The sequence below is a fragment of the Aulonocara stuartgranti genome (genome assembly GCF_965226115.1).
Source record: "Aulonocara stuartgranti genome assembly, chromosome: 19".
Classification (NCBI taxonomy): Eukaryota; Metazoa; Chordata; class Actinopteri; order Cichliformes; family Cichlidae; genus Aulonocara; species Aulonocara stuartgranti.
Genome location: NC_138955.1, coordinates 26,563,381 through 26,586,630, shown reverse-complemented (window position 1 = coordinate 26,586,630; position 23,250 = coordinate 26,563,381). Strand labels below are relative to the sequence as shown.

General features: G+C 41.6%; 1 protein-coding gene and 1 long non-coding RNA gene across 7 annotated transcripts in view; one reads left to right on the top strand and one right to left on the bottom strand.

Annotated features, from left to right (window-relative positions):
* The window catches only part of LOC309695705, a 32,499-nt gene extending 32,216 nt beyond the window's left edge, over nucleotides 1–283 (top strand). For both annotated transcript variants that reach the window (XR_014273210.1, XR_014273211.1), the window contains exon 3: nucleotides 132–283. This is a non-coding gene — a long non-coding RNA (uncharacterized lncRNA). The remainder of the gene's footprint in view (nucleotides 1–131) is intronic.
* Nucleotides 1–23,250, bottom strand: part of npas3 (neuronal PAS domain protein 3) — a 390,159-nt gene that overhangs the window by 241,110 nt on the left and 125,799 nt on the right. The window lies entirely within an intron of this gene.

The following is a 23,250-nucleotide window of genomic DNA, read 5'->3' as shown; positions in this document are numbered from 1 at the left end:
AAAGCTAAAGAAAAGAAAGAGCTCTGTCTCCTTCTCATCCTTATCTATTTAATCTTACTGTCCCTCTGTCCTCTGACAGTCTCTCTCTGTTCCTCTTGTTCCTCTCTCTTCTCCCTCATCTTTCAATTCAGCCATTCAGGTGACCCACAGCCGAGGTTCCACCCCGTCAACTCAGGCGAGGACGAGAACACACACACACACGCGCGCACGTGCATGCATGCACGCAAGCACAAAAGGCCCTTCAGGAGGAGGGTAATTGCTTCCATTGCGATGGGAAAGGAAGGCAGAGAACAAGTGTCACTTTGGATTAAGCCCCGCCTGCTGACACAGCCATGGTGGTGAAACCCCTGCTCGCTATGTGTGCATGTGCGTGTGATCACTGATCAGGGGACTGAGTGCCAAATCCAATCTACCTACTGAGAGAGAGAGAGAGGAGGGAGGGGGAAAAGAGGTTGAAAGAAAGGCAGAAAAGGAAACTGAATATAAAGAGATATATGAAATACATTAAAGGGAGTAAACAGAAGAAAAAGAGTAGAAGGAGGAGTAGGAGTAGCGATAAGATGATGTCAAAAGGGGATAAAAGACCCAAACCCAAACTCTTATTAATAGAGGGGGAGAAGAAGGGCAAAAATGAATTAAAGAGGAGAAATAATGAAATAAGCAATAGGGCAACAATTTAGGTAGAATAATTTTCTGATAAATATTTAGTATCAAGTACAGGGAGGAAAAGATTCAGTGACCATACTGATTACGAAGATACAATAACCATGTCGTCTGCAGAATTAAAACTAAAAAATTAAGGGATTAAAACTTGCTGTAACTTTGTGTGTGTCTGTGGCTGGGTGAGTGAGATGATGGTGTGGAGGAAGGGGGCCTAAAAATGATTTTTCTGCGTATGTTTGCACATATGTATACCCAACAACCAACCATTACGTGTTTAGTTAGTCCTGTTGTGAGCAAACAACAGAATGCAGCTCACTGTGTTTGTGTTGGTGTGTAGAGGCACTATGAAAACATGAACAACAAGAAAGAAGGAGAGAGAGAAAAATGCATGGAACAAGGTGAACTTAGGAAAACACTCTCATGTGCAATCATTGTGTATTATTTCAATTCTATTCTATTTTATTTATACAGCACCAAATCACAACAACTGTTGCCTCAAGGCGCTTTAAAGTGTAACATAAAGACTTTTCAGTAATGCAGAGAAAACAGAGAAAATCCCAACAATTATGTGAGCCCTTATGAGCAAGCTCTTTGGCGACAGTGGGAAGGAAAAACTCCCTTTTAACAGGAAGAAACCTCCAGCAGAACCAGGGTCAGGGAGGGGCGGCCATCTGCTGCAACTGGTTGGCGGTGAGGTGAGGAAAATGCGGTGGCATTATGGATGGGTTGCAGGCTTATCCACAAAGGTTGTGCCCCCTCAGTTGAATTCTAGTGGCATCTTTTTAGCGCTAAAAGTTAAATTGAGTCAATGAAAAGGATTAAAAAACACATTACTAATACGTTTATGCAGTAACAAAGAGGCTCTGTGTCTCTCATTTGTTTGGGCTATGTGCAATCATGTGTGAATGGACAAACAGCATTAATGCACTCTCACCTATTCTCCTGTTTTTTCAATGTTATTATTATTTTTTTGAATAAGTGCCTTCTCTCGCTGGTATGCCAGATACATATACCAACACAGCTTGGCTTTTCTGCCATTGCCACAAAGTCAGTGTAGTGATAGCAGATTATACTATTACATGGAATGAAACATTTAAAGATTAACCTCCCACTTCCTTCTTTTTAGTATAAACCCTGCATTATCTTTTTGAATAAACTTTATTCATCTATTAATGCACAAACAGAGTGGAGGATTTGTTTTTATGTCCATGGTTTGCTCTCCAAATGGTCACCAGTTAAATGCCCCGTATAGTGAGCAGACAATCCACACTGTCTGGCTGCTGGAAGTTAATGCAGTAATATAAAAGCTCACTAAAAATCCAATAGTTTTTCCTGGTTTTAAAGGCTACTGCCCTACTAGCATACTATATCATACAGACAACTGCCAGTTCGCAGATCACACCATGCTCATGAATTTGATTTGAGTAGTGTAAGTATATAGCCATATTTTTTTACTCAATACTAAAACAGGACAGATACATTTAGCATCGCACACCTCCCTTTCATAAAGAGTTTTCCAGAAATACAAGATTATCAAGTCAATCTTAGCTCTTAAAGTATCTTATCATATATACTTTCTGCATACCGCTCGATTTTATTGTTTGAGGTATATTAAAAAAATAGATAGCAATGATGCCTCTATGAAGATACCCTGGCTTTACCTCCTACAGCTAAATACACACACACAGCATCATTTAATCATTCTCCACTAAGATTCTGTCAATGGAGGGATCAACATGAATTCCAACAGAGAAGTGGTGCTACATCTTACTATCCTAGAAAGAAAGTGTAACAGTGGGAAGAGTAAGCATAAGAAGAAGAGAGATATGGCAAGAATCGAAATAGCAAAGCAGCAGGAGCAGCATGAAAAAGATAACTATTAAAAACATTTAAAAAAAATTATGGTTTAATTTCTGGAGAGGCTTGATTTCATAAAACAAAAACTTAAGAAACACTATGACTCGTTTAATCATACTTCATTTTAATCTTCAGAAAACTAGTATTGTGTCAAATTTTGAATGCAGACACAAATGTTGTCTATGGTATACATTTACTGTTCAGATAAGCTTGCATTTGTTAACCAGAAAACAATAAACAAATACAAAAAATATGCATTTCTCTGCAATACACTATTCTTTATGATGATACTGGTAGTTAGTTTGGCTTCATTTAATTTTTCTCTCTAGAATATGTTCTATGGATTGATTCACGCGATAGGTGTCTGTGATGGAAGGAAGAGAGACTCAATGATCTTCTCAGCTGTTCTCACTATTAGTTTTAGGGTATTGCAATCTGATACAGTGCAGCTACCATACCAGACAGTGATGCAGCTGCTCAGGACGGTGGTGAGAATGGATGGTGGGAGAGGGGCTTTTCTTAGCATCTGCAGGAAGTAGAGACGCTGTTGGGCCTTTTTTAGTTATGGAGCTGGTGTTGAGGGACCAGGAGAGGTTCTCCGCCAGGTGAACACCAAGGAATTTGATGCTCTTGACGACCTCCACAGAGGATCCATCGATGTTAAGTGGAAAGTGATCTCTGTGCTCGACTGAAGTCAACAATCATCTCTTTTGTTTTGTCCACATTTAGAGACAGGTTGTTGACTCTACACCAGTCTGTTAGCAGTTGCACCTCCACTCTGTATGCTGACTCATCATTCTTGCTGATGAGACCCACCACAGTCATTTCATTGGCGAGCTTGACTGAGCAGGAGTCGACTGTGCAGCATGACTTGCTGCACAGTCATGAGTCAGCAGACTAAAGAGCAGTGGGCTGAGCACACAGCCCTGAGGAGCTCTTGAAGCACTTCATCATGATGGGTGTGAGTGCAACGGGACATTAGTCACTGAGGCAGGAGACTGAGAACTTCTTTGGCACAGGAACAATGGTGGTGGCCCTAAGGCATGTTGGGACAACAGCAGTGCTCAAGGAGAGGTTGAAGATGTCAGTGACATCTGTCTGGTGGTCTGCACATTCTCTGAGCACTCTCCCAGGGATCTTTTCTTCACCAACATGTCATTCTGAACATTAAACCGTGCATAGAAGTTGTTCAGCTGTTCAGCTCATCTGGTAGGGAGGCATCACTATCTCAGGCAGATGTTATCTTCCTGTAGCAGGTGATGGCCTGGATGCCCTGCCACATCTACCGCGTGTCGCCGCTGTAGATTCTTCTGCCATGCACGTGCTTCACTGCTCTGATGGGTTGAGACAGTTTGTCCCTCGCTCGAACATCCCACGGAGCACTGTTCAAGCGATCATTCAGAAATGGAAGGAGTATGGCACAACTGTAAACCTACCAAGACAAGGCCGTCTACCTAAACTCACAGGCCGAACAAGGAGAGCGCTGATCAGAAATGCAGCCAAGAGGCCTATGGTGACTCTGGACAAGCTGCAGAGATCTACAGCTCAGGTGGGGGAATCTGTCCATAGGACAACTATTAGTCGTGCACTGCACAAAGTTGGTCTTTATGGAAGAGTGGCAAGAAGAAAGCCATTGTTAACAGAAAACCATAAGAAGTCCCGTTTGCAGTTTGCTACAAGCCATGTGGGGGACCCAGCAAACATGTGGAAGAAGGTGCTCTGGTCAGATGAGACCAAAATGGAACTTTTTGGCCAAAATGCAAAATGCTATGTGTGGCGGAAAACTAACACTGCACATCACTCTGAACACACCATCCCCACTGTCATATATGGTGGTGGCAGCATCATGCTCTGGGGGGGCTTCTTTTCAGCAGGGACAGGGAAGCTGGTCAGAGTTGATGGGAAGACAGATGGAGCCAAATACAGGGCAGTCTTGGAAGAAAACCTCTTGGAGTCTTCAAGAGACTTGAGACTGGGGCGGAGGTTCACTTTCCTTGAGCTTCCTTGTGCAACGCTTTTGGCAACCTGTCCATCGGCCATCAGCATCAGACAACGCCGAAGACTAGAGGGCTTGTTTCCATAGCAACCACAGGATGCACAGCACTTCCAGCAGTTCCTGCTGAGTTTTGTATGATGCTTGTAATTTAGGAGAGTTTGCCGTTGGTAAACACAGCCACCGCTTGTTCTGGTGTCCATGTGGCTCAGAAGTCCCAATGAAACATGTTTATATCATACTGTTAAGTATGACATGTTAAGTCTATTTGGAAACATGTCTGTCCTTTACATAGAGATTCATCCTGTCACCTCCCAATGAGCAAGATATTTTAAAGTTTTCACACTTTTCTATTTTAGCAACAGTTTGATACATGTTTAAATATTTCCACAGACTGTAAAGACAAACCATTGTATGTTTATTCTATATATTTTTTTGTAAATGGTCTGGTTCTTATGTAGCGGTTTTCTACTCTATCTGAGCACTCAAAGCACTTTACACAACTCGCTCATTTGACCAATCACTTTTTAGTGCTATCTAGCTAACATTCATACACACATCCACACTCGGATGGATGCATCGGAGCTCAACCCAGGGTTAGTATCTTTCCCAAGGATATTTGGCATGCAGACTGGAGCGGACTAGGATCGAACCACCAGCCTTCCGGTTAATAGATGACTTGCTCTACCACCTAAGCAGGTCATTTGCAGCATTCTGTTTGAGTTTGCAGATACATTTCTTACTTTTACAAACAAGCTTTAGTAATGTGCATGCCATCATATATTGTCCGCGATGAACACCTTTTATGACAGCCTTATCGTAATGCTTTTTATCTCCTTTTGTCTTTAAAATGGAAAATTGCATTTGCATTTGATAATCCCTAAAAATGCAGATTTGAAAAAAAGGGACTTAATATGTATTTTGTCAAATAAAACAGCAACCATATTCACACTGAATTATTGAGTTTATATACATAATATATTACATTTCATAATATATTATGTATAGATTTTTAAAACCCGTTAATTTCCACTGTCATTTAGCCAATGATATCATTTATTCAATGAATGTTTATAATGTCCATTTTAGCTTCCAGACATTTAGTCATTTAATTTGACAACAGCAGTTATCTCCTTTTGAAGTAAACTTTAATGCGTCCATTCATTAATGCACAGCACAGCACAATTAAGCAAAGCTCATATGACTAATATGATAATGAACCTTATGGGGTAATAATGTGAATTTTATGGATATGAGTTGAGCGTATTAATTACTAAAGATGAATGGTTACGAGAATTAATCACAAAATCCAACTTACATAAATGCAGGGTAGCAAATTACAACGAGGCATCTTGTAAGAAACAGAGTTTTCAGTGTCAACCATTAATAAAAACAAAACAAATACACCCAAACTAAACACATTAATGAACACGGCCTCTATAATTCATGTTGGAAAATCAATCAGGTGCTGCTTGGGTATCATATTTCAGTTTAATCTGCCAGCTGAAGGAAAATAACAAACGATTTTCTTTAGTGGTGTTCCTGCCATTCATGTAAGGCTTCATCCATAGTACCGTCTATGGAGTTATGACTCAGATTAGTTACATCTAAATATAGTGGTATTTATCGAGTAGATATCACTTTATACCCACTCCATAGGCTAGTAGGCTGGAGTATACTACAGCATCACAAAATATTTCCAATACTCAAGTTCACAAAGCCAGTATGAGCAGAAAATTAAGGGTGTAGAGGTCTGTGTTGTTGATGGGCATGTAACATGTCTATCTATATGACATTAAACGTGTATCCTCCCGCAAACCTTCAAATAAAGCATTTAGTTGCTTAGTGTTGTTATAGATGGATGGCAAAGAATGTGAATTGAGATTTTACAGAATTCTCCAATACCACCTTTTTATCTGGGACCTTTGTGCCACTTTCAAAACTGGTCATTTTATTTTATGCCTGCAGTAGATTCTGAATTGATAATGTGGGTTTATTTTCTTATCCTGTACCAAGTAAATATTTTCCTTATAGCATTTATCTTATAAAACTGCAATGCCCTTTCCTAAGATGGAACTTTGAAATAGATAAAAGTTCAATTAACCCTCTCAAGGCAGGCGTTGCCGATTTGCAACAGTTAAAAAACTAACAACCTGATTACCCCACATACATATTTTATGAGGTTTTTTTACTCAGAGGTACCACTGCAGGACTTGGTTGTGCATTAGCAACAAAAAGTTTAATTTGAGCCTGAGAGGGTTAAATTACACATTGGACTGTACAGGACACAAACTCATCTGTAGATATAGTCATATGAAAAACTAAGAAAACCCTTACTGTTTCCACAGAAATCATGAAGGTAAACAACACCTGCTAATTCAATGCACTCGATTAACTGATCATCAGCTAGGTTTTGGCATTTTGCTGGTTTGGAGCATTTGGGTGTGAATTAACAAAATCCCGAAATGTTCCCAGGAGCAGACGTCCCACCAAATTCACCCCGAGGTCAGAGAAATTTCACAAAGAGCTACATCTCAGACTGCACAAGCCACAGTTATTGGATTAAATGTTAAAGTTCATGAGAGTACAACTAGAAAAATGCATCTTTCACCATCTTACAATGCTCTGATTGCAGCCATTTCCCCAACTCTCTGTGAATGGCATTCATGTCCATTGATCAATGGTCTCTGATCAGTGGTTGTTGATCAATGGTCATGACAATTTGCATATTAGTGGTCAAGAAACTGACCTCACAGCCCATTGTTCATTCAGTGGGCTAGTTTCAGTCGTTGTGCAAAGGTGCTATTTATAAAGTTGGGGAAACTTGAGACTGAAGAAGCCCCACTGAAAACGTTACGTTCAGATGAACAGAATCAACTTTTTGTGATTTCTTTACGTGGATGATTGAGCATGCATCAAGACAAAGAATGTTGCAATGGCACAGTTAAAACCACAAGCCAACTGAAATAAGTGAACTGTGCATAAAACAATACCCATGAGACTACATTATCTTCTTCATATGGCTGTAAATGCAAAAACAATACTGTTTCCCAAGTACGTTTAAAGACAGAGTCTATATGTGGCATATACAGTGGGGCAAAAAAGTATTTAGTCAGCCACCGATTGTGCAAGTTCCCCCACCTAAAATGATGACAGAGGTCAGTAATTTGCACCAGAGGTACACTTCAACTGTGAGAGACAGAATGTGAAAAAAAAATCCATGAATCCACATGGTAGGATTTGTAAAGAATTTATTCGTAAATCAGGGTGGAAAATAAGTATTTGGTCAATAACAAAAATACAACTCAATACTTTGTAACATAACCTTTGTTGGCAATAACAGAGGTCAAACGTTTACTATAGGTCTTTACCAGGTTTGCACACACAGTAGCTGGTATTTTGGCCCATTCCTCCATGCAGATCTTCTCGAGAGCAGTGATGTTTTGGGGCTGTCGCCGAGCAACACGGACTTTCAACTCCCGCCACAGATTTTCTATGGGGTTGAGGTCTGGAGACTGGCTAGGCCACTCCAGGACTTTCAAATGCTTCTTACGGAGCCACTCCTTTGTTGCCCGGGCGGTGTGTTTTGGATCATTGTCATGTTGGAAGACCCACCCTCGTTTCATCTTCAAAGTTCTCACTGATTGAAGGAGGTTTTGGCTCAAAATCTCACAATACATGGCCCCATTCATTCTGTCCTTAACACGGATCAGTCGTCCTGTCCCCTTGGCAGAAAAACAGCCCCATAGCATGATGTTTCCACCCCCATGCTTCACAGTAGGTATGGTGTTCTTGGGATGAGACTCAGTATTCTTCTTCCTCCAAACACGACGAGTTGAGTTTATACCAAAAAGTTCTACTTTGGTTTCATCTGACCACATGACATTCTCCCAATCCTCTGCTGTATCATCCATGTGCTCTCTGGCAAACTTCAGACGGGCCTGGACATGCACTGGCTTCAGCAGTGGAACACGTCTGGCACTGCGGGATTTGATTCCCTGCCGTTGTAGTGTGTTACTGATGGTGACCTTTGTTACTTTGGTCCCAGCTCTCTGCAGGTCATTCACCAGGTCCCCCCGTGTGGTTCTGGGATCTTTGCTCACCGTTCTCATGATCATTTCGACCCCACGGGATGAGATCTTGCGTGGAGCCCCAGATCGAGGGAGATTATCAGTGGTCTTGTATGTCTTCCATTTTCTGATGATTGCTCCCACAGTTGATTTTTTCACACCAAGCTGCTTGCCTATTGTAGATTCACTCTTCCCAGTCTGGTGCAGGTCTACAATACTTTTCCTGGTGTCCTTCGAAAGCTCTTTGGTCTTGGCCATGGCGGAGTTTGGAGTCTGACTGTTTGAGGCTGTGGACAGGTGTCTTTTATACAGATGATGAGTTCAAACAGGTGCCATTCATACAGGTAACGAGTGGGGGAACAGAAAAGCTTCTTTTTTTTTTTTTTTCTTTTGGCCTGTCCCGTTTGGCTCTTTTGCCATCAGAATTGTTGTCTAAAGGCAAAGAAAGATGCCCAACGGATTTACTTTACCAAACTGACCATCCCAGCCTTGCCGTAATGGTCCATTTGATTCACCTTTTATTGTTTATTTTATTTTCACTTACTGAATACGGGACAGACTTGACTGGGGGAAAGAAGGGGAGAAAAAAAGAGGGAAAGAGAAACAGCTGAGAAGAGGGACGGGGGAGAAGGGCAAAAGACAAAAACCAACAGAACGGGCAGAGAAAAAAAATGCATATATCAATCACCTGGATCACCTGCTGAGAAAGAAAAAAGAAAGCAAGCAGAAGAGAACAACAGAAAAGCTTCTTGCAGAAGACGTTACAGGTCTGTGAGAGCCAGAGATTTTCCTTGTTTGAGGTGACCAAATACTTATTTTCCACCCTGATTTACGAATAAATTCTTTACAAATCCTACCATGTGAATTCATGGATTTTTTTTTCACATTCTGTCTCTCACAGTTGAAGTGTACCTCTGGTGCAAATTACTGACCTCTGTCATCATTTTAAGTGGGGGAACTTGCACAATCGGTGGCTGACTAAATACTTTTTTGCCCCACTGTAGACTATGTTGCTCCTACATACTGGCACATTGTCTCGGACAGACAATGTGCCAGTGTGTAGGAGCAACATGAGAGTTACCAGCAGGTGGTTAGAGTAGATGGTAGCAGTACAAACTACTCAACTCTCACAGCACAGACCAAGTTAGGTTTGCTGCCACACTCATCTCTGTGGAAAGGTTTGGGCAAGGTTTAGGTTTATCGATTTCATCGATTTCAAGGATTTCACTGATCTCACTGATTTTTACTGAATGGAATGCTTGAATAAAAGCAAAAGGAGTATTCAGAAGATCAACAAATGAAGAAAATCTAACTTAAACAATGAGGTTATTGATTGACAGGGAAGAGCAGACCACAGATACTGAAGGGCAGTGCCAGGGATGATGAAAGAGGGATGCAAGAAGAGGAGAAGGGCGAAGCAGCTGCACGGGAAAGTTTAATCATCTTCACCTTTACCTCCTCTGACCTTGCCCTCTCCCATTCTCTCTTTTTCTTCTTTGCTGTGATCTTTCTTTCTCTTCTTTTGAGATTTGTTGTTTTCCTCTCACTTTCCTTTCTGCCTGCTCCTGTCACCTACATTTCATTTCTCCCATTGCACCACCCTCTTTTCACTTTCTTCTTTCTGCTCAGCACCATTTACCCTCCGCATCCATGCTTTTTCCTCATCTCTTCCTTCCTTTTCTTCTGTCTTTTCCTTCCCTCTCCCTTACTTCATCTTCTTTCTTCTCTTTCCACCCCCCGTCTCCCCCCAGCACTTTTCTTTCCCCATCTCTCCTCTCATGCTCGCCTTTGTCTCAATCCTATTTTCTTCTTTCCCTTTCGCTCATATTTCCATCCTCCTTCTCATCTCCCTTTCCTCGTTCTATCTCCCCTTTTCGCCTACAGTATGTCCTTACCTCCTCTCCTTTATTCTCCCCATATCCACATGTCCTCCCGTTACTCCTCCCCTCTCCTCCTCCTCCTCCTCCTCCCTGGAATCAGTGGTGTGGAACAGTTCAGTATTAGCTCTGAAATTAGCAGCAGTCCCTCGTTAAAGACTTGGCAGGAGCGCACACACACACACACACACACACACACACACACACACACACACACACACACACACACACACACACACACACACACACACACACACACACACAGTAGGCAGTGTTAATGGTATAAAAGCTGCTGCCACCTCGGAGACACAAAATTACTTGAGCCCCTATTTCTCTTCATGTCTTTATCATTTCTTTTTTTTTCTCGTACAGCAATCTGTCTGCCTCTTCCTCTCATCTCCTCTTTTCTTTTCCTCCATCGCTCTCTCTCATCTCCATCACTTCCCCGCTCACTTCCTGTATCTCTCCTTGTCCTCCTATAACCTTCAAACAAAGAGACAACTCTCTCTCTTTCTCTCTCCTCCTCCTCTCTGGCCGACAGCCAGCAGACAGTGAATGAGTCTTCCTCCCCTGACAATCTCCATCATCATCCTCTTTCTTTTCTTTTTCTCTCTCCTTCTACTCTTTTTCACACACCTCCTTCCCCCTTTCCTTTTAATATCTCTATTCTTGCCATTTTTTCCTTTCCTAATACCTTACCACCTTAAACCATTCCTTCCTTCCTTTCGGTCCTCTAGAATTGGCTTTTCTTGTCTCTCCAAAGTTTCTCGACATTCTTTTAAATATTTTTTTGATTGCAGCCATGGCCTTTGTCTTCTCTTTTCTGCTCATCTGTCTTATCTTTCCAGCCCTCTCACCTATCTCCTAACTTCCACTGCTACCACTTGCTTGCCCCCTCATGTGACGCTCCCTTATGCGAGACTCTTATTGGCAATGTCTTCTAAAGGCATTCTAATGAAAATTATTTATAACACTAGTTCCTGATCTGTTGCTGCGTAAGATTTTCTTAGGTTGAATGTTTATTTTTGATTAGAGTGCCAAGAGAACTGAAACAGATGCACTGGCATTGAAATACAAAGGTACTATAAAGTACTCTTCTCAGAGTAGAGCATGAACTTTCCTCATTATATTCAAAGAAATGTATTTTGCCCCTTGGTTTCCCCATCGCTTTTCATGAATTTGATCATTTTTAGATAATTTCCACATGACATTATTGCTCAAGTGGAATCACACTCACACATGCGTGCACGCACACACACACACAGCAGTGTGGTGTAGATAACAACACGGTTGCATTGCTGGCCAAGGCAGAGTCAGGACCCGACAGAGGGATGCCTGTGTGTGTTTACGTGTGCACCATACGTGCTTGAGGTGTTTATGTACTTGTATGTGTGTGTGTGTGTGTGTGTGTGTGTGTGTGTGTGTGTGTGTGTGTGTGTGTGTGTGTGTGTGTGTGTGTGTGAGAATGAGAATGAGAAGCAAAGAGGTATTTTGGCAGAATATCGCACGCACACGAGTGTGGGGTAACCTCTCCACAGGCCTCTGAGCTCTACAGCGTTAATTAGTTTGGCACTGGAGTCAGAACAACATACCTTTGGCCTACAACACTCCCCTACATGCACGCACATGTGCAGCCAAACACACACACACACAATCACATCTATACGGCACTACAAAGAAACAAGAAAGTGTTGCACGCTGTTCCTGATGTGAAGCTGGAGAACATATACGCCCACACAACTATCATAGATGGCTGCATTCCACTGCCTGCTTCTGTGGACGATGGGTTCCTACCACAGCTTGCTGGGATACTTTCTCTGCTATTTCAAATTAACATGCTGGTGAAAGGGATGTTTGTTTAGGCATTGCAGTAGTGAAAAAAAGACCTAACTCTGGAGATAAGCTGAGAGCAGACTCTCAGAAGAGGAAGGGTTTGCAGCCGATGTTATCATGTTATACAATCATGGCTGAAATAGCAGAAAGATGCAGAAGAAGAAAAGGTGATACGAACACAAATAAACAATTACATTGAATTGAAAATTGACCCTTTTCCTCTTCTTTGATCTTTTGAGAAAAACTTTCCACCTTATTTTGCTACATATATTTGGAAATATGAAACCAAATGTATCCATTAAAGTAAAATAAAAAAATAACACTCTTGCTTATATTTTTTATTTTCTGCCAAAAAGCAAATGTGACTAAAGGTTTGGGAATCACATACAGAACCGTCAAAAACCCAGACAGGACCCTCTGATCTAACCTAATCTAACGACACAGATCACTACTTCTCAAATAAAGTCATACTAAAACTGCAGGTACACAAAAGTACACCTGGACCCCGCCCTGCAACCATCTCATTTGCCTGCCGAGTAACGCAAACGCAAAGAGACACAAACAGACACACATCTGTTGGGTGCCACCCTGCCAGCATCCCCGGCAGTGATTGATCAAAGCAGGTTACAGCAGCCTGGTGCTGAGGCCAGGCTGCAAACCACACACACACACACACACACACACACACACACACACACACACACACACACAATAAGGTTGCCTTCATTCATTTTAGATGAGCTGTCTTTTCCTCTTTTCTTTCTTTATTCTGATTTATTTTGATTTTGATAAAATGCTAGAAAATAGCAGCAATTTTCATTCTTGACAACCAAAATCAAACTCTCTCAACGCAACTCTAATCTGGTGTGGTGGGCTTTTGACCAATTTTTAACTGCAGGGAAAATAATTTGTATAAATTCTGCCCAATGCAATTAATCAGTGTCTGAACAGTCCATGCAAAGAAGTTATGGTTCCACTGACTTCAGTAACTAAAACAGTCCTGACTCAGCTTGTAGATGGTTTGGGAACTTATATGGAAAAGTAAAATCAGAGTCCCAACAAGTTAGGGAACCTGGTATCGTGTGAACACACACACACACACACACACACACACACACACACACACACACACACACACACACACACACACACACACACACACACACTATTGGCTTCAGGCTGTTTTTCTACAGCAACCTAAAGGACATCTGCCTTACGTCCTTAACAATGCACCAGCTCCCAGCTTGTGGTTTACAGTCTAAAAGTGGACTGCTGGCAAGTTGTAGTCACATTACACATTGTGACATATCACCTCTCACAGTAACATATTTAACTTACAATCATCCAGGAGCTGCATACTGACAAAAACAGCAGTTATTATATTTCAGTTGAAACTTCCAATATAGGTCAATTTAGGGTAATCTGCATGGCAAGCTCAAGATGGACAGACATTATAGAAAATGATCAAACAATCTTCTTTGAGTAAGCACTTGGCAACAGTAAGAAGACCGAAACAAGAACAGCAAGTGTTGCCACTTGGCAACCAGCTGGGTAACCCCTTCAGGCACTTGTTTGGAGAGTTATTTTGAAAGCTCTGTTGAATAAGACAGATCCATACTTTGATTTGAATGTTCACCGGGATATTTTAAAAATGTATAATTATAGAAAAATCTGTAAGAAAAAAAAATAGGACTTCTTCAAAATGTAGTGACTTTGTTCCAAAAAAGAAAAAACTCATACACACCAAATATGATTTATATTCTCTTGCTGCAGTCCTTCAACTCGAGCTTCTAACTGTACAGTTCATGCCACTAATCGATCCCTGCTCTGTTGTTCATGTGAGCCTTGAATATTTTAAACTAATATTGACATCCCGAATTAAAAGTTTAAATCCCACATTGAATGTTAAACACTGATATAAAAACGTGCACAGCACCCAAACGGCAATACATCATACCTAAATGTTTATCATCAAATGTCAAGTCGAGTCTGTCTTTTTCTACCCGGACACACCGCTCTCTTTGTATTTTCCAGAGTTCCTCTCTTGCTCCGTGTGTGTGTGTCTTTGTGTGTCGTCCTCTCTGCCAGAGATCTTGTTTGTACAAAGCAACAGAAAGATGAATAATTGATGCTGGACGCAGTTCACAGCACGCTCTCTCTCTCACTCCAGCCATCCTACACCTCACTTTCCCATACTTGCTAACTTCCCCTCCTGTTATTGTTATTGTTGTTATTGCCAGTGTCAATAATCATAAAAAAAATAAAATAAAAAAGAAATAGCAAAAACACACACGCCAGGTTAGCTTCAAGAGAACAGAAGGGAGAAAGGTGATTGGTCCACAGCCATGTAAACCCATACACACATTCCTGCTGTATATGAGACCACGGGAATATCAAAGTATCATAAATCACAAAGCAGGACAGATATACACATGTGTAATGTGTGCGACCGCTCTTTATGCAAACAGATTGATAGTACTTGCTGTACTGTTGTTCTATGACAACCCACATAATATTGGGGCAGCTAATTCAGAACCAGCTAGAAGCACTAAGTAAAGGAAACTGTTACATTAACTAGAGAGCTGATGTGGAGACCAATATATATTTTGAAATATTTCCATCCATCCATGGGAAATGGACTGATGCTTATATAGCACTTTTCTACTTTCTCGGAGTACTGAAAGCACAACCCAATCACGTTCTCCAGGAATACTGCAGACTGGAGGAGCCAGGGATCAAACCACCAACCTTGCGACCAGTAGGAGACCTGCTCTACCTCCTGAGCTACAGCCACTCCGTCCGTCTGTCCATCCATCCATCTTCTGTTGTTTATTTAGGTTTGGGTGGTCGGGGCCAGCATCAGACAATTAGAAAGTTAAAAGTCAGCTAAACTACACAATTGAACAGATAAATAGCTTGTGTGTGTGACTAGGTAAAAAACTAGTTGGAGATCTAGCCCTTGTTGTAAGAGACCTGGGGTTTAACACAGCACAGATCACCTATTCCCTGCATAAAGGCCAGCAGATGCATTTCTACACATTCAACTGGCAGATCTCTATTTGAACTGCTGAAGTCTGCCAACAGTTACTAGGCATCAGCAAGCCACTTTGCAACCCACCTCCATCCCAGCTTCATATCCACCTTTCATTATGTGTCTGACTTAATCAGTATTATATTTTTTGTCAATGATACTAATAGATGTAGGAAGGAAAACATATTAAAAACAATGTGGCAACATAAATGAAAGCAATTGGCAGAGCCAAGGGATCGCAACACCAACCCTCCAATTAGGCAAAGACCTATTCTATTTCCTGGACCACAGCCACCACAACAATGCAGTTGGCAATACAATCGATGTTGACATAAACAGCACAAGTCATAAAGCAAAAAGTAACAAAATATGTAAGAATAAGTATAATGTAAGAAGAGGAAAGAAAGGGAAACGTAATATAAAAAGGCATGAAGGAGAGTGGTACATGAGGAGGCAGTGAGATATGAAGGAATGAAGAGGAAAATTAGTGTGAGGAATATATTGGAGAGAGGAAGCAACTAAAAATGATAGAATGGGAGGGGAGTGAATAGAATGGCGGTTAGAGGTAGAATGAGAGGAGGATTTGCATAAATACCCCTTGTGCTTTTGTTGGTGCAATTAGCTTCAATAGCTTTTAGCTTTTCACATCCACAATGTCTCTGTGTGGGTGTCTTCATGAAGCGAGCTGCATGCTATGATATGCCTGAGTGTGGGGAATTAGAACCGAAGAGCTGGTTACATAGAGAGAGAGAAGAGTGGATCTTCTCTCTCTCTTGTAGTGTTTCACTACAGGGCCGGAATTCATAGAAGGACTACGTGGGCCATGCAGGGTCCCATGGGGCTAGCATGGACATTCAGGGCCATTTCTTTCTACAAGGGGCCTCAATATGAGCAATTATAACTTCAGACTTATTCCTACTCAAGGCCATATAGGGTCGGCAGGGTTTACTGAATAGCTCACACTGTGGGGCTTAGAGGAACTCGGAGACCACAGATTCTTTTCAGTCTTTTCATGCTATAGGCTTTAATGTAGCATAACAGTCCAGTTATGTCCCTCGCAAACCAACGTGCACACAGCAGTTTTATTCTGAACTCTCAAAAATGGCACACAGTCTTCACTGGCAGGCGTAGGTGCTCAGTTTTCAGATTTTGGATCCCTATGAAAACAATGTACTGCAGGTGGTGCAAATTATTTAATCATAGCAAAAACTAAAACATCTACTTTCTAAAAATACTGCAAGGGGTCCCCTGAGTTCCTGGATATTACAGGGTGTTGTTAAAGGAAGGGGTGATGCAATGTAACAGTAAAAATGCTACTGTTGCAACATTTTTGAAATGCATGTCTATCATCAAATTGAAATTAGCTTATAGTTAAAGAAAATCCAAGTTTCAAACTTTATTATACTTTTGTACTATTTCAGTCAAATATAATTTTATAATTTACATCCTACATAGCGTCTCATTATTTTTTTTTTTTAATGGGACTGCAAATTAGGTAAACTAAGCCTAAGTTTCAAAATATGCTCCCAAAGGGACTGAAACTCCCCCCAAAATACTTTGAATAAACAATTTCATGTTTTTGTCTGGCTCACGCTGTAGCAGCTGCAAACATGTTTCTGCATTTTTAATTATCTCGTCCTTTCAATCCCTCTTTTTTTCCGTCTCTCTCTCACACACACACACACACACATACAAAATCAGTGCATATGTGTGAGTTTGAGTTCTTAATCATGGCAGGACCTGGCGGACTCACTGAAGCTTCCAACAAACCAGCCGGCCTCCTGCCTGACCTACAGACACATTACCACCTCTCCTGGCCAGATGGACCTGTCTGTGTGCCCGTGTGTGTGTGTGTGTGTGTGTGTGCATTAGCGTCTGATGCGCGTCCTTGAATGAAGACGTGATGGTCAAACTATGTGTGTATCCATGTGTGATTGCGTAAATGAGAATGAATGTGTGTGTGCTAACTAACTGGACATCCCATCAGCAGAGCATCTGTGATTTCAGCTCTCCAGAGGGAGTTCCCTGTCAGCCAGACAGGTTTATATGCCCACCGGCACGACAACAGGATTGGGCAAGAGTCTTAGAGAAAGAACATCGGGGGCAAAGAGAGAGAGAGAAAGAGAGCGAGGGAGACAAAAAGACCATCTGAAAGAGGAGAGACAGAATTGCCTTTTGTCCAGCAATGATTAAGAACTTAAACCAGAAGGTGAGAGAAAATTTGTGTGTGTGTGTTTGTTTGTGTGTGTGTGCACTGGTATCAGCAGTCTCCTGGAGAGGAGCTGGACTCTGTTTCAGTCTGGAGTTGCCCTTGGCGAGAGGCAGCATGCTGGGGTGGGTATCTTAGTATCCCCTCAGCTTGCTGGCTGTTGGAGTATTTCCTAGTGGATGAGAGGGTTTGTTCCCTGTGCCTTTGGGAGAGGGAATGGGTCCTGACTGTCTGCGCTTATGTGCCAAATGACAGTTCAGAGTACCCAGCCTTCTTGGAGTCCTTGGGTGGGGTACTTGAGGGTGCTCCACCTGGGGACTCTGTTGTCCTACTGAGAGACTACAAGACTCGTGTGGGCAATGACAGTGAGACCTGGAGGGACCTCCCCATTCTACGAGATCTTCAACTGGCAGATTTTGGGAGGGTGAGGACACTGAGGCAGTTAAACAATTCCTTGGTGGCAGCGCCTCGTGGGTGGATGAGGTCCACCCTGAGTTCCTGAAGGCTTTGAATGTTTTAGGACTCTCTTGGTAGACACACCTCTACAAAGTTGTGTGGAGATCAGGAGAGGTACCTCGAGTTTGGCAGTACAGGGTGTTTTTTTTCCATCTTTAAGAAGGAGAACCGGATGTAGTGCTCCAATTACAGGGGGCTCACACTCCTCAGCCTTCCTAGGAAAGTCCATGCAGGGGTGCTGGAAAGGAGAGTCCATCCATTAGTCGAACCTCGGATAAAGGAGAAACAATATGTTTTTGTCCCAGTAGAGGAACTCTGGATCAGCTCCTTACCCTCTCTTCCACTTGTGCAATCTCAGAATGTCATCTCTGCTTTTCGCAGATGATGTGGTTCTGTTGGCTTCATCTGGTGGCAGCCCACTCTGGGTCAGCCCCAAGTTTAAGTATGTTTCATGAGTTCACGAGTGAGGGGAGAGGGAGATCAACAGACAGATTGGTGCTGTGGCTACAGTGATGTGGATGCTGTACCACTCCATCGTGGTGAAAAGAAAGCTGAGTGTAAAAGCGAAGCTCTCAATTTACCGGTCGATGTATGTCCCTACCCTCACCTATGGTCATGATCCTTGAGTAGTGACGGAGAGAACGAGATCGCGAATACAAGCGGTGGAAATTAGCTTTTGTCTGAAGTGTGGCTGGCCTCTCCTTTAGAGATAGGGTGAGGAGTTAGGCCATCTGGGAGGAGTTCAGAGTAGAGCCAGTTCTCCTCCACATCAAAAGAAGCCAGTTGAGGTGGTTCGGGAAACTGGTTGAGGTTTTCTGGGCATGTCCCACAAGGAGGAGGCCCTGGGGCAGACCCGGGACACCCTCCAGAGGTGTCCCAGAGATTATATCTCTCAGAATGGGAACACAGGCCACAGGAGGTGGCGGCCGGGGAGAGGGAGGTCTGGGTTTCTCTGCTTTGGCTGTTGCTCCCGCGCCCCGATCCTGGCAGAAGCAAATGGATGGATGGAAATATGAGAGCCTTGATTTCTGCTAACAGAGAGAGCTGAAAGCAGCCTGGAAGTGTGTCGTTCGGGTGTTTTGTTGGTCCATAAGTCCAACAGCCAGAGTGATCCCTTTAATGTTCATCTTGTCTTTATTAGACATTAATCTTAATCTCCAGACAACCTAACAATAAAAATCATCCTAATAATTGGTTATTTCTGAGATCACATATATTAAACCAAGAAGTATCAGGCTTCAGACTGACCAAAGGAATCAGATTTCCCCACTTTCCCAGAGGACCCTGATGATGTCCTGATGATTTAAGATTAAAAAAAAAATCACCTAGAGTCCAGACAGTCTGTATGGCATCACATTTTGTTCATCCACCTCCAGACATTCCATATCTTAAATGTATGCACTGAGTTTTTACCATTCAGTCCTCATCCCTTTTGCTTCTTTATGCTTATCGGTTATCATCGGTTCCCCGTTGCAGACAAAATTAAATTGTGTTTATGTTTCCATTTACTTTGTATGTATTCAACTTTAAAATAGTGCCTCATCATTCTGTCACATCACAGAGCTGTGATACGTGGAAAGACTTTCAGAACAGCTAGTCTGACTCCTAAAGGCCTCAAAACTTACAACAACACACCTAATTTGCAAGGAAAATAACCATAGACTGTATATAAAAGATGGATGCAGCCACTGGGACTTCAACCACTGGTTTGTGTAGTCTTTCTATTAGGCCACCAGATGAAACTGTCGGCTGTTGTTTTGTTTTGAAATCAGGTGTATCTGGCCAAAAATTAAACGCATGCGCCGGCAGCTAAGCTAAGCAGTTAAGTGACTTGTTCCGCGGTAAAGAATACACTGTGATACTAAAATTAGCAACTGAGACTATAAATGTTTGCTGACATCACAGAAAAGGAAGCCCCGAGTGCTGTTTTCCAAAAGACATCCTTTTGAGGTCAGAAGTGTGGTACCCCACTGCCCATTAGATAGCATGCAGATTTAAGGCACTTCCTGAGTAGCAAACCTTTTTAGACCAGGAAGCTACATTAACCTGTTACATACAGCCTATGAGAACAGGTAGTCGTCAGAGGACGACTCAAGTGATATGTGACAGCACTTTGACATGTATAATAGAAAGGACCATAGAAGGGAGACTGAATAAAGATTAGAAACAGACAACTGACTTTAGCTGTCTGTGAGATATGTGAGCACAAATGTTTTTCAAAGAAAGTAACTATCATTAGAAAACCAATGAAGGAAATTTCACAAACTAACAGAAATCAACTTCTTCATTCATATTATAATCTATGGAGGACAGTTTAACATTAGCAAACTAATTAGGGGTTAGTCACCATTTGAATTTATACACTAAGCCAATTAGTAAATTACCAACAATGATAACAACACACTGTAAATCATCTGCTCACCAACGAGGCTGTGTTTTTATTCAGAGAGACCGTTTAACTGGGCAGTAAAATGCCTCTTTATACATTTCACCCTGTTTGGTTTTCAATTCCAGCTAATGCAGTCACACTGCCACAATAAAAACTGTGGAGCTGATAATTAAAGGACTCCATAAAAAGTCTGCTTTAGTCAGACAGAATGAGCTGCAGAGTGTGTTTGGCTAACAGCATCAGTGATTGATCCGCCTTAAAAAAAAGCTCTAAACTGGTTTCATGAGAACAACAACAAGCACAATCACTGAGAGTGCAGACGGCTGCTACTATTACTGGTGCTTATGTTGTTAATGCTACTGATACCGCTGATAAACAGCAGTGTTTGGAAGACGGCACTGGTGATCGATCCAAACTAGTTTAATGAGGACATGAAACAGACAAATAGTTTGGTAATATTTCACATACTACTGCTACTAACTGAGTACCTAACAGATGGATGTGAAAAACAAAATCAAAGAGAGCTACAGACTGTATATAAAAGAAGGATGCACACTCCAATTTGAAAAGTAAAGCCAATGCGTAAGTCCTTTTAACGTTCATTCCTACTAATAGCCAGCAGGTGGCGATGCCTGTGAGTGGAAAAAGAAGTCTGATTTTATAGAACCTTGTGAGAAAATAAGTTATGACATTAGTAAAGACCTCCCTCATAACTGTGTGGTTGTAATTGCTAGTTTCAATTCTAGCAATTAAGAAAAAAAAGGGCAGGGAAGGATGTTTTAGGGAAGGATGGGTAAAATCTTCCCTCAGAGGGAGAGACTGATGGGCTTACAGTAAACTAAAACCAGAAGGTGAACAACTGAAGAGAAACATGACGTATAGAATGCTACCCTGAGGTGTAATTACCGTAGTGTGGTGGACAGCTCTGCTACCTCACAGTATGAAGGTCCTGGGTGTGAATCCCCCATGTGGTTTGGGCCTTTCTGTGTGGAGTTTCCATGTTCTCTCTGGGTATTAGGAAAATGGCTCGCTGGCAGTTCACTTTAAAATATGAATCTTGTCTCATATTCATTAACGTTCTCTTAGAAAATTCTGTCAGTTGGGTGTCCAATCTGGTAGCCTAATACACTATATATATATATATATATATATATATATATATATTTCTCTTTTTTTAAATAGTCCATGGGGCAAAAAGTTATAACAGAAAACTGAAAAACCCATTTGTACAAAAATTCATGTTTATAGTCGTGTAAAACGCTAAATTCTTAAACTGTCATTGAAAAAGGATACTTACAGGGCCACTGCTACTAAACTCTAGCCAAACATGACAGTTATAACAATCACTAGCAGTTAATATAAATCCAGCTAATTATCAACACTGAGATTACCCGAACTGGTACAATTCTTCAAAATCTTTGAGTGACACTGTAATTTCTATTGGTACAAATTATAATACTATAAATTCTATTACTGTTAAATTACTGCAATACCAGTAGTGCTATGCAAGAATATAGTAACTCTAAAATATGAGAATTCCATGTGCAGTTTGGTTTTAAATCTAATGTATATATATAATAGCTTAGTCACTGCTCTTACTTCATGGAACATGGAACTATTATGCTGACAGTAATACCCTTGATTATTTCAACCTTTACCTTATCCCGGTTTGCAAGTTAAATCTTCTGCAGCAAGTGGACCATAACTGGAAGAAATGGGCTGAGATCGTGCTAAGAAGCAGGGGGCGGGTGAGTGACGAGGGTGTTAATCACAATGGGAGATATGGGAAAGAGGAAAGAGTGGCAGATGGAGGAAGTGAAGAGAGGGAGCAGTTTCCAAATGCAGCGTGTCTATCAGACCATCATCCAACAAATATACTTTTCACGATGAACGAGGAGCCAATCTGAGAGCGTTTCACAGTTGAATCTCCTCAAAACTGGGAGATGCAGGCGGGAGGACGACCTTACAGCCTTTCTGCCTCTTTTTTTTCTGTCTTCCCCTCTATCTGTCAACCAAAGGGTCAAACAAAAGCGGCAGTTAAAGTCCTCCCGTTTTTGTTTGTGCTCCATTTTGTCTTCTTGTTTTCTGTCACTGTCTGACTCTTTCACTAATGACTGATGACTTGTAATCTTTTAGAATGTCTAGAGATTACTTCGAACAGCATTCAGAAAATCAATTGCTATTTATATATGACTTCCAAGCTTCGTGGCTTATCTAACAAATACTGAGGCTGTCAGCCTGCACACATAGACTCAGATTTAGGAAGTCTGAGTAATAAGACCTTTACACATGGAGCATGTGGCAAAAAAATGATGAAAATTCTGATTTTTTTCACGCAAATGTGTCCTGTAATGTAGTTACGCAGTAAAGGCATTGGGATTTACCAAGAAATTCATCCTCATTTAACTTTTAAACACATTACAAAAAAAAGAAAGTTGATATCAAGCGATGATGAGTCGGTCCTGATGTTTCTAAACAATAAAAGGAAGTAATGGAGATTCCAGGATTATTCAGTTCTCATGAGATGATAGCAGCAGGGAGAATTTCACGGTTTGATCCACGAGTTGAAGCTGTATCACAGCCGCTTTTGTACATATGTCAGGATGTCAGTGGGGCAGTTTGAGCTCTTGTTGGCAGAGTTAGGACTACTTTTGAGGAGCCAGAGAATTCATTTCAGAGAGCCGACTGACCCAGAGCAGCGTCTAGCTGTTCAGTATGTCTGAGGTAAGACAGGATTATTTTACTATTTTTTTATTATTGTTTATTCAGTACCGATGCACATATTGAGCTATGAGTGGACAAGCGCCAAAATGCAGTGTTCTGATTGGTCAGTCAGTCCAAAATTATAATTTTTTTTAGCACAAGGATATTC